Below are 10610 nucleotides of genomic sequence, written 5' to 3'. Positions count from 1 at the left end.
TTATTTATTTATTTGACAAGAGAGAGATCACAAGCAGGCAGAGAGGCAGGCAGAGAGAGGGCAGGAAGCAGGCTCCCCGCAGAGCAGAGAGCCGATTCGGGGCTCGATCCCAGGACCCTGAGATCATGACCCGAGCCGAAGGCAGTGGCTTAACCACTGAGCCACCCAGGCGCCCCTGGATAAATCTTTATAATATTAAATGGAAAAAAGTTCAGTCCCAAAAGATTAAATGTAGCATGATGCCCCTAAAAAAAGAGGAAAACTTATAAAAATGTGTTATTATTTACATACAATATGATTAATCAATTTTAAATGTACTGTTTAATGAATTTTTACAATTATAATATAATCACCAGGGCACCTGGGTGGCTCAGTGGATTAAAGCCTCTGCCTTAGACTCAGGTTGTGATCCCAGGGTCCTGGGATAGAGCCCCTCATGGGGATCTCTGCTCAACAGGGAGCCTTCTTCCCCCCACCCCGCCTGTCAAATAAGTAAATAAATAAAATCTGAAAATAATATAATCACCATCACTATCAAAGTATAGAAAATAATTCTGTCTTCTAAAAAACTTCCCTGGGACACCTGGGTAGCTCGGTCAGTTAAGTGTCTGCCTTCAGCTCAGGTCATGATCCCAGAGTCCTGGGATCTAGTCCTGTGTTGGGCTCCCTGTTCCTCGGGGAGCCTACTTCTCCCTCTACCACTCCCTCTGCTGTGTTCCCTCTCTCTGCTGTGTGTCTCTCTCTGTCAAATAAATAAATAAAGTCTTTAAAAAAAAAAAAAAAAAGCTTCCTTATGTTCCTTTGAACTCAATCCCCTTCCCCCATCCTTGGTCCCAGGAAATCACTGCTTTCCTGTCACTATAATTTAGCCTATTCTAGAGGTCCTAATGTTCCATTTAAAGTCTGAAGCTCCCCTGATGGCTCCCAAGGTCACTTTCTTTACTTGCTTACTTATGGTGAATAAGTAACCTACTACTTTACTAATGGTCTATAACTGGCCTAAGTGGTTACCTGTGTCTGGCTTGATTCATGGCCAGAGCAGCCTAAAAACTAGAATTTGAGCTCTCTCAAAGCCAGATTCCTTACAAAGATCATGGTGATTCAAACAAAAGAAAGCTTTGTTCCACATCCTAGGTTATACTTGGTATTGTAAGTTTTTAAAACTATATTCCAGTGGGTGTGTCTGAGTATCTCATTGTAGTTTTAATTTGTATCTATTTCATGTTTTAGAGTTAAACACAACTAAGAATTTAAAAACATTTTAATGAACACATACGCCATAAAACTGTGTAAAAAGGAGGGAAGGGTTCTTACCGTGAGATTCAGGATAATGATTCCCACAGGTAGGGGAATAGGATGGAGCTGGAGGAAACATATAGTTAGATTAGGTTATTGTCAATTAAATTAGTAAAAAGCTGTGCATAAAAGTATGTTGTACATGATAAAAATGATTAAAATGTGTCATAAAAAGGATTATGATTAATCCAATTTTGTGCACATGATGACCAAAAAACAGGGTAGAAAACCAGCTCCCAAAGTATAATAGTGCCAAATGTGGCTTGATATGGGCTGTGGGAGGGGCTATATCTGGAGACCTGGAAGCTTAGCAGTGTTGCCTCAGTCTTCCTGTGGCTTCCCCTTTCTGTGTGACCTCCAATAGCCCATCCTTGGCAGAGGACCAAGTGTTGGGGCAGCTGTGGGGTCACATTGGAGAGATGGCTTGAGTCTATGGTTTTCACCTTGTGAGGGGCAGGAGTCATAAATCTGTCTGAGAGATTGGTAAAAGCTTTGGCATTCTCAGGGGTAAAATGTAGAAGGTGATGGTCATGGAATACAAGGTTAGAGAAGCAGACAGAAGCCAACTGTACCAGGAGCAGGTGTTTTATCCTGAGTGATGGGAAGCCATCCCAGGATTTTTAAGCTAGAAAATGATCTGATCAGATTTCCATTTGGCCTCCCACTGGAATATAATTATCAATAGTATTTGCTGAACGAGGAAATTAGATAACTGGCTGAACGAAGCATACTTCTGAAGGTCAGTCCTCTCCTTCAGCTGACTCAGCCTTCTTTTCTCTGAGTAAGTGGGAATTGCTGAATGCCAAGCAGCTCAGACTGCATTTTGAGGCGACATATTAGAAGGTACATTGGCAAATGGGCAGAGCCTGAGGAGAGTGACCAGAATGGAGAGGAAACTGAAAGTCTCAGCCTGGGAAGAGGAGTTGAGGGAATTGAGAGTATTATGTCAGGAGAGGGGAACACCTACCTGGGCAAGGGAGATGCCATCTCTCAGTACGACTGTTCTGAGGCAGAGTGGGCAGAGGTGTTTTAAGTGTCCCCAGGGGCAGAGCTGGGGGCAGTGGAGAGAAGGTGTAGAGGGCCAGATTGCAGGTCACCGTAAGAAATCTTTAAACTAGTGTTTTCTCCCCCTTCCCCATCCCAGATTTTATTTATTTATGTAGCTTTTATTTATTAACTTGACAAAGAGTGAGAGAGCACAAGCAAGGGGAGCAGCAGAGGAAGAGGGAGAAGCAGGCTCTCCACTGAGCAAGGAGCCAGATGTGGGGCTTGATCCCAGGACCCTGGGATCATGATCTAAGCCAAAGGCAGATGCTTACCCGACTGAGCCTCCCAGGTGCTAGTTTCCTAGATTTAGTTTTAAGTAATCTTTATACCCAACATAGGGCTCCTGGTACAGTTGGCTTCTGCCTGCTTCTCTAACCTTGTATTCCACAAGGAATTCCACAGTCACACACGCCATGGACTGAGCCAGCCAGGCGCCCCCAAGCTAGTGTTTTCTGAGCTGTGGTTCACAACCATGATTCATCAGTGGCTATGAAATCCGTTCTGTGGGTATGGAGGACAGTAGGACTTTTCACAGACACCTAGTTACTCATCTGCCTGGGTCCTCAGCAGAGCTGCCTTCCACATTCCCTGTGCGGTTAGGCACGGCCATGTGACTTGTTTTATGAAATATTAGCAGAAACGGTATTTTTCTTCCACATTTCTGGATGGAACCTTTGAGCATGAGCCTCAGATTTGCCATGTCCTTCCCACCACGGGAACATTGGTTGAGATGGAAGCTGCATCAGCTTGGGTAACCGAGTGTGTTAAGCGGAGCCCCCATGGACCTCCATGAGGCATGTGGTGAGAGTGAAAAACAGCTGGGGTTGTGTGAAGCCACTGAGAATTTGTGTTGTGACTGAAGTAGATCTCAGCCTATCCTGCAGCGGGCACAGACCAGCTCCTCATTTTTAGTGAAAGAGATTAGAAGATACCAGAAGTACCCCAATGTGTAGTGACAGGCAGCAGATCAGTGGGTGACTGGGTGGGCTGGGGGAGGATAAGATTGGGGAGCAAAGATAAAAGAATGGGCAGATAAAATATGAGAGGGACTTGGATGGATCCATGATGATTATGTACTGGAAACTGAGGAACGTGAGGAACTCAGTCATCTGTATCTGAGGGTACAGGATGGAACAATGAACAAACCTTAGTCAGTAAAGGTGCTGCTGGTATGTGTTTCCTAGGAAGTGGAGTCAGATGGCCTCCCGGGAAACCTTTCCCCTGATCCTGAGGGCTGACTGGTCAGAAGAGGGAGTGTGACCAGGAAGTGGGCAGGTAATTTGGGATTCCTCCAATATCAATGTCCTTTTCTCTTCCCCACCCCACTCTTTGTCTGTTCTAGTGGACCAGAGTCACTCAGCTCCTTTCTGTTCTGTTCCTTTCAAGCCCTAGATGCCTTTAGTGGTTGCCCTTCCCAGACTGGGGCACTTTATTTCCAGAGTATTTTTCCAGACTTGAACCTGGACTATTATTTATTGAGGAGGATAAGGATAGGGCAAGGATAGACCCCAAAGTCTCCGCAGTTCCAAGCAGTGCTGTCCTCATAGCCCATTCCTATTTGGATCTTCCCCAGAGCTCCCCTGGGGAAGACCTGGGCTCCCCCTGGTATCTTGAACTGTTTCTCCCTTTCATTCAGTTGATACCACCTGCTTTCGATATTCTAAGAATTTTACTTTTTTTTTCCAGTTTGCCAATAAATACCTCCTATTTTTCTTTTAAAAATATTTTTTTTGTTATTTTAATGGAGAAGGTAATTGTGTGCTTTATCTGCCATGTGGAACCGAGACCTCTGAAATGGGTCTTAAAGGATGAATAGGAGTTAACCAGGCATTGTGTGTTGCAGGGTAGGGGTAGTTGGAAGAAGAGTACCGAGGGACACTGGGCATTAGAGGTCAAGGGAATAGTGTGTTCAAAGGCACAGGACAACACTGGGGCCAAGTGTTTGAGGAAGGCTGAGAAGTTAACCTTTGTTCATACTCATGCTCATTCCATCAGCTTGCCAGAATCATCAGCTACTGAGTTTTAACCCTCTCTGTACGTTCACCCAACCCACTGAACCAAATGTGGGCATATGCTAGAACCGTGGGCTGTCCTAGATGTCCCTTTTGGTGAAGGAAGTTCTAAGCAGGTGGTTGCCCACTAGGGAAGAAGCCAGAGAGTTTCGTGGCTGCATGTCCAGACTGCCAGCAGGGTGACATCAGAGTCCCCGCAGACAACAGCTCTGCCCCTGCTGGTTTCAAGGGGATTCACGTCGGTGGAGCCAGGAATCGCATAGGTCCCAGCCCTGGAGAGCCAAGGGCACGAAGCCAAGTGAAAGGAGGACTCTTGGGGTTGTACTGTGGCTCATCAGCAGGCAGCCCTGGAACTTATTGGGGGGGATGCTGGAAAGAGAGAAGGACCAGAGTCCCCTGAGGGAACCCTGGGTGGCAGATTTGTTTTAGACACGAAGAAATTCGATCCATCTTTGGTCCAAATTTTGAATGTCTCTCAAAGGGATACTGATCTGCTTTCCAAAAGCCCTCTTCACTTTGCAAAATGAGTCCCCAGTTGAGCTCTAACACAAATTTATGTTAGGATTTTATCTACATGCAACCTACCAAGAATATGCTGTCTGTGAGATAAGAGGTAAATGTGTGATAATGCCCTAACTACCAGTGCTTCTCAGGAAGGGAGGCATGTGCTTTTCTGCACGTCTGGCTTTCAGAAACTGGTTTGCCGCCCACGAGGTGTTGTCTCCCACGCCATCTTGGAGAGAAGAGCTTATGGTACAGGAGCTGACTCAACACTCATACTGATGTCACCAGATCCAAGTGAAAAACATGCAGCTTTCAGGATCAAAATAAAAATGTTGCCCCTAGTAAAATTGCTACTGCTATGGCTTATTTCTAGTCGCATTTTATAATTTGATCTTCTACAACCTTTGCTAGATGTCGGGCCCTGTTTTAGACACTTTCCTAATATTAACTCATTTAATTCTCATAACCAATGAGGTAGTGCAGTATCCCCACGTTACAGATAAGGCAACTCAGGGACAGAATGGTGAGGAAACTTACCCACGGTTTCAAATACTTTTAGGAAAGAGAGCGTAGCATTGTGTGAATGTCCAAGGAGCATGGGCTAAAATGGGTTGAGAAAAAAAAAAAGAGAAAAAAAAAAAATGGGTTGAGAAAAACAAATTTAAGGGGAGATGAGGTTGATGTGTTTCCAAGCTAACCAACAGGAACTTTAATAAGTCTAATGTCTGTGTCCATATTCCAGAGGCAGCAGTTCTCAAAGATCCAGGTTTGCCTAAAAGTTATCCCCCTGCCCCCCGCCCCCTGTGCCGGCTATATGGCACTGAGCAAGTCGCTAGTTGTCTGTGGTCCTCGATTATTTGTGTGGGCAATGGGGATCAGGAGGTAGATCAGTTAGCTGTTGCTTTGTGACAAATTCACCTCAAAATTAGTGGTTTCAACACTATTTTTTATTCTCTGAGTCTACCTGGGGGCTGGTGGTTCTGGTGAGCTAAGCTGGGCTCGGCTAGGCTCACTCATGTATCAACTCGCAAGTGGCTCTGGTTATCTTGGCAGGGTACTGTCCCTTATGTAAGGGCCTGAGCAGGGACGACTGGGCGAGTAGTTTCTACCACATGTGGTCTCATCATCTGGCAATCTAGCTTGTGACTTGTTCTCATGGTAATGGTAGAGCTTCAGGAAAGGGAGGGAAAATTCTCTTGCAGCCTCGGCTCAGAACTAGGACAACATTCCTTGCACACTTTCTATTAGTTAAAGCAAGCCACAAAGGTCGACCCAGGTCTCCAAGGGTGAGGAAATAGATTCCACCTCCTGAAGGGAGGAGCTACGAAGTGGTTATGTAAAAAGCACAGATCTAGAAAGGGGTGGAGTCTTGGGATCATTTATGTAATCCACTTACCGTAGGAGACAGATTCCCCTAACTCAGAGCACAGTGTTGGGGTAGTGGGGGCCTTTAAGGTGGTAAGGAGGCTCAGACAGCTGAGGTCAAAGACTTGACAGTACTTGGGAAGTGATAAAGCGCCCTGCAATTAGTGCTTCTGAGTGTGGTATCCCACATCACCTGGTGGGGGGATGGTGAGTTCCTTGAAGTAGGGCTGTGTCCCTCTCCTGCTCACCCCTTCAGGACTGAGAAAAGTCTCACCTACGTGAAAGGAAATGCAGAAGCTGAGCAGTTACTGGCAACCGGGGCACAATCTGTGTTCTCACCCCCAGAACAAAGAGACTTTAAAGCCTCTGGAATCTGAGAAGCTCCCTTCCCTTCTGCAAGCTCTCCTTCCCTTTCTTGCAACCCAGCTCCACCTCCAAGGGGACTTGGCAGGGTATTATCAGTCTTCCCAACAACTGAGGACACACAAGGATGACTTGCTGAAGTGACCAACTAATGGAGGACCCCCCAATCCTGCTCAGGGAACCCACCAGCACCTGCCTGAGGGGCTGTCCTTAAAAGCAACTCACCTGACACCACAGCCCCTTCTGTGCGGCTCCCAGAATGGTATGGTGTTGATTGACAGATGCTTTTTGGATAACAGAGGCAGAGCCCTGGAAATCTACCCCACCCCCACCCCCATCCTCGGATCTACCTGCTCTTCCATTCTATGGCCTCTGCTCCCACTCCTCTTCCAAGTTACCTTCCCCAAACACTGGTAAGATTGGATCACATTCCTGCTTACTCAGTTTATTGAGCTCTGACAACCGGCAGGGTGCTGTTCTAAGCTCTTCCCTTGATTTAACTCATTTAATCTTCCCAATTCTGTGAGGTAGTTGCTGGTATTATCCCCCATTTTCCAGATAAAGAAACTGCGGCACAAGAAGTTAAAGTGACTTATTCAAGGTTACTTGTAACTTGTAAGTTACTTTGTAAGCAAGTAGCAAACTTCAGATTTGAACTCAGGCAATCTGGTTCCTGAGCTTGAGCTCCTCAGGCTAGAAAACCCCTCTCCGTGGGTCTCTCTTTTTTTTTTTTAATAATAAGTAATAACAATAATAATATAATGATCAACATGCATGGAATCCTTCTGTATGTTGGGTCCTATTCTGGCTGTATTAGGTGCATTAACTCATCTGATTCTTATAATAGTACTAGTGAACTGGGGGAGGGGGAGAGCCGTTATTGTCCTCCTTTTCTTGGTAAGGAAACAGACACAGTTACACAACAGGGATGGGTTGCCAGGCACTTTAACCTCAGAGCCAAGCTTTATACATCTGTACTTTCTGCTGCCCCAAGCCCAAGGGCCCAGGATCCAAAGGCTCTCTAGGTTTTCTGCAGTATGATCTCTGCATTATCCACCGAAGTATCTCTTTGTCTCTTGGTCTATGCACGTTTTTTCCTTCCCAACCAGACCTTGAGCTCCACAAGGCTGGATCTGAAGTTTGGTACTTGCCTCAGTTTCCTCAGCTCACAGCAAGAGGCCTATCAAATAGTAGCAGGGGTCAGTGGCAGCCTGTTGAATGAAATCACAGAATGTCAGAAGGTGAAGGGATCCTCTCTCAGAGGAATGAAGTGGCCACACACCATGACCTGCACATTAGAATTGGTCCAGGACTTGCTGCCCTGGCTTCCAGATGCCATCCAGATTCCCCCAGATCTGTTTTGTAAATTAAATCCTGTTTAATATGCCTCCAGGAAGCTACTACTGAGCAACCATCATCACAGCTAAGAAATACAAGTGAATATTTTGTCAACGGTGTTCCTAAATTAACAAATTTTTGCCCAACTCACAGCAGGTTACAAATCTGGGTGATTAAGCCTTAGAATGGCCAAGGTGTCCCCAGAACTATAATCTTAGTTTCTCTTTCTTGAGAGGGAGTGTGTGTCAGGAAGAATGCTTATTTTGCAAAAGGGAAATCTGAGGGACACCTGGGTGGCTCAGCTGCTTAAATGTCTGCCTTAGGCTTAGGTTGTGATCCCAGGGTCCCAGGATCCCAGGGTCCTGCTCAGCCAGGAGCCTGCTCCTTCCTCTGTCTGCCACTCCCCGTGCTTGTGCTCTATCTGACAAATAAATAAATACAATCTTTTAAAAAAGGTTGGGGGGGAAATTGAGTCACCTCAGGTCACCCGGAAATTGAAGCTTGAGGGCTATAATCCCTTTATTCTATCAGGAAATGGGGTGGGATGACCTTGCAAGACCTACTTTAATTGGGGTTTCCATCATCCTGCACTGTCAGCTTTCCTAGGCAAACTTACAAGGGCTATGAGTGCTGAGTAGAACTCAGCAGCATTCAACTGGGGTTGAAGATTTAGAAACACAAGGCTCGGACCCCTCCAGAATATGCTCAAGAGCCTGACAGCAACTTACTGGCCCTGAGGTCCAGATTCTTCAGATGCATGTGTGAAAACTCATAAAAGGAGAATTCATTTTTTGTTATTATATTTTTAAAGTAAACTCTACACCCCAATATGGGGCTTAAACTCACAACCACAAGATCAAGAGTTGGATGCTCTTGCAACTGAGCCAGCCAGGTGCCCCAGGAAATCTCATTTAAAGTGGAGGGGCGCCTGGGTGGCTCAGTGGGTTAAGCCGCTGCCTTCGGCTCAGGTCGTGATCTCAGGGTCCTGGGATCGAGTCCCGCGTCGGGCTCTCTGCTTGGCAGGAAGCCTGCTTCCCTCTCTCTCTCTCTGCCTGCCTCTCTGTCTGCTTGTGATCTCTCTCTGTCAAATCAATAAATAAAATCTTTAAAAAAAAAAAATAAAAAATAAAAAATAAAGTGGAATCACCAGGCCAGAGGGAAGAGCTCTCACACCCTCTCTCTCCTCAATGGCAGACCCAACCAGAAGTGACATACCTTACCAATTCACACTATTTAATACTCAGCTGGAGGAAAAAAAATGTTTTTCTCCTCCCCCAGCAACACCTCAGCCAATGAGAGAATATCATAACAGCCAATGAAAAGCCACTATATTTCAAATTTCCAGTTTACTTCAAGGGGACTTTTTGTTTCTAATAGTCCTTCCTAATTTCCCCCTTCTCCCTGTAAAAGAGCTGTCCTTTCCTTTGTTCCCTGGACTTGCGTGTGGCTTTTGGCCTGACTAGGGTGTCAGGAGTTGTAACTCTCTGCTATTCTGGAATAAACCATTTTGCTGTTAAAATAACTGATAGTTTTATTTATTTATTTATTTATGTATGTATGTATTTTTAAAAAGATTTTATTTATTTATTTGACAGAGATCACAAGTAGGCAGAGAGGGAGACAGGGGGAGAGGGGGAAGCAGGCTCCCTGCTGGGCAGAGAGCCTGATGTGGGGTTCAATCCCAGGACCCTGGGATCATGACCTGAGCTGAAGGCAGAGGCTTTAACCCACTGAGCCACCCAGGTGCCCCAAGTTTTATTTATTTTTAAACATTTATTTTATTATTTATTTTAGAGAGAGAGGGAGGAGAGGAGCAGAGGGAGAGGAAGAGAATCTCAAGCAGACTCTGAGCTGAGTGTGGCGGTGGTGGTGGGGCTCATCCCCCCCAACAGTGAGATCCCCACCTGAGCCAAAATCAGGAGTCAGTGGACTCACTGGCTGAGCCACCCAGGCGCCCCACTGATAGTTTTTAGGCTCTTCACAGGTGGGCCTTTCATTTGGTCAATAAACATTTATGGAGGGCCTACTATGTTCCAGGAGCCGATCCTAAAGGAGCTCATATACTGCTCACAATCCTGTGAGGTAGGCATTTTCACCATCCCCCTTTTACATGTTAAGGCACAGATTCAGAGAAGTAAACCTAGAACTGGAGTACCAGCAGAGCGTTTAACCAGCAGTCAGCATTTCCAGCCACAAAGCACATTCCCACCTGGCAGCCCAGAGTTTCTCTTCCAGGAGCAGTAATGGTGGTAAAGCATGATGGTTAAGAGCAATGGTTTGAGACTGGAGCTGAGTTTCAGTCCCCACTCAGCCACGTGTGTGGCACACAGAAGTCATTGAACCCCTCTTGTCTTCAGTTACCTCAGCTATAAAATAAGGATAATAAAAATGCCTTCCTCGTAGGTCGGTGGGAGGACAAATGAGATAAAGCGCATAAAGTCCTATGAGACATGCCTGGGTGGGAGTATTTTGTTTGTGTATGTAATCCGCCCCCCCCCCCCCCCAAGAGTGCCGGGTCCCCAGACTCCTGGTCGGGAGTCCTCTCTCTGCTCTCTGGATGTATAATCCAGGAGGACCCATGACTGGAGAAGGGTGACTCTGGGAAAGCCAGTCTGCAGGAGGTGGCTGGGCAAAACAAGTGATGGGTAGTCTGGCCATGAAGAGCCCTGGGAGAGATAGATGGGG

This window comes from Lutra lutra, chromosome 4, assembly GCF_902655055.1.
Source record: "Lutra lutra chromosome 4, mLutLut1.2, whole genome shotgun sequence".
Lineage (NCBI taxonomy): Eukaryota > Metazoa > Chordata > Mammalia > Carnivora > Mustelidae > Lutra > Lutra lutra.
This window is presented reverse-complemented; position numbering follows the sequence as displayed.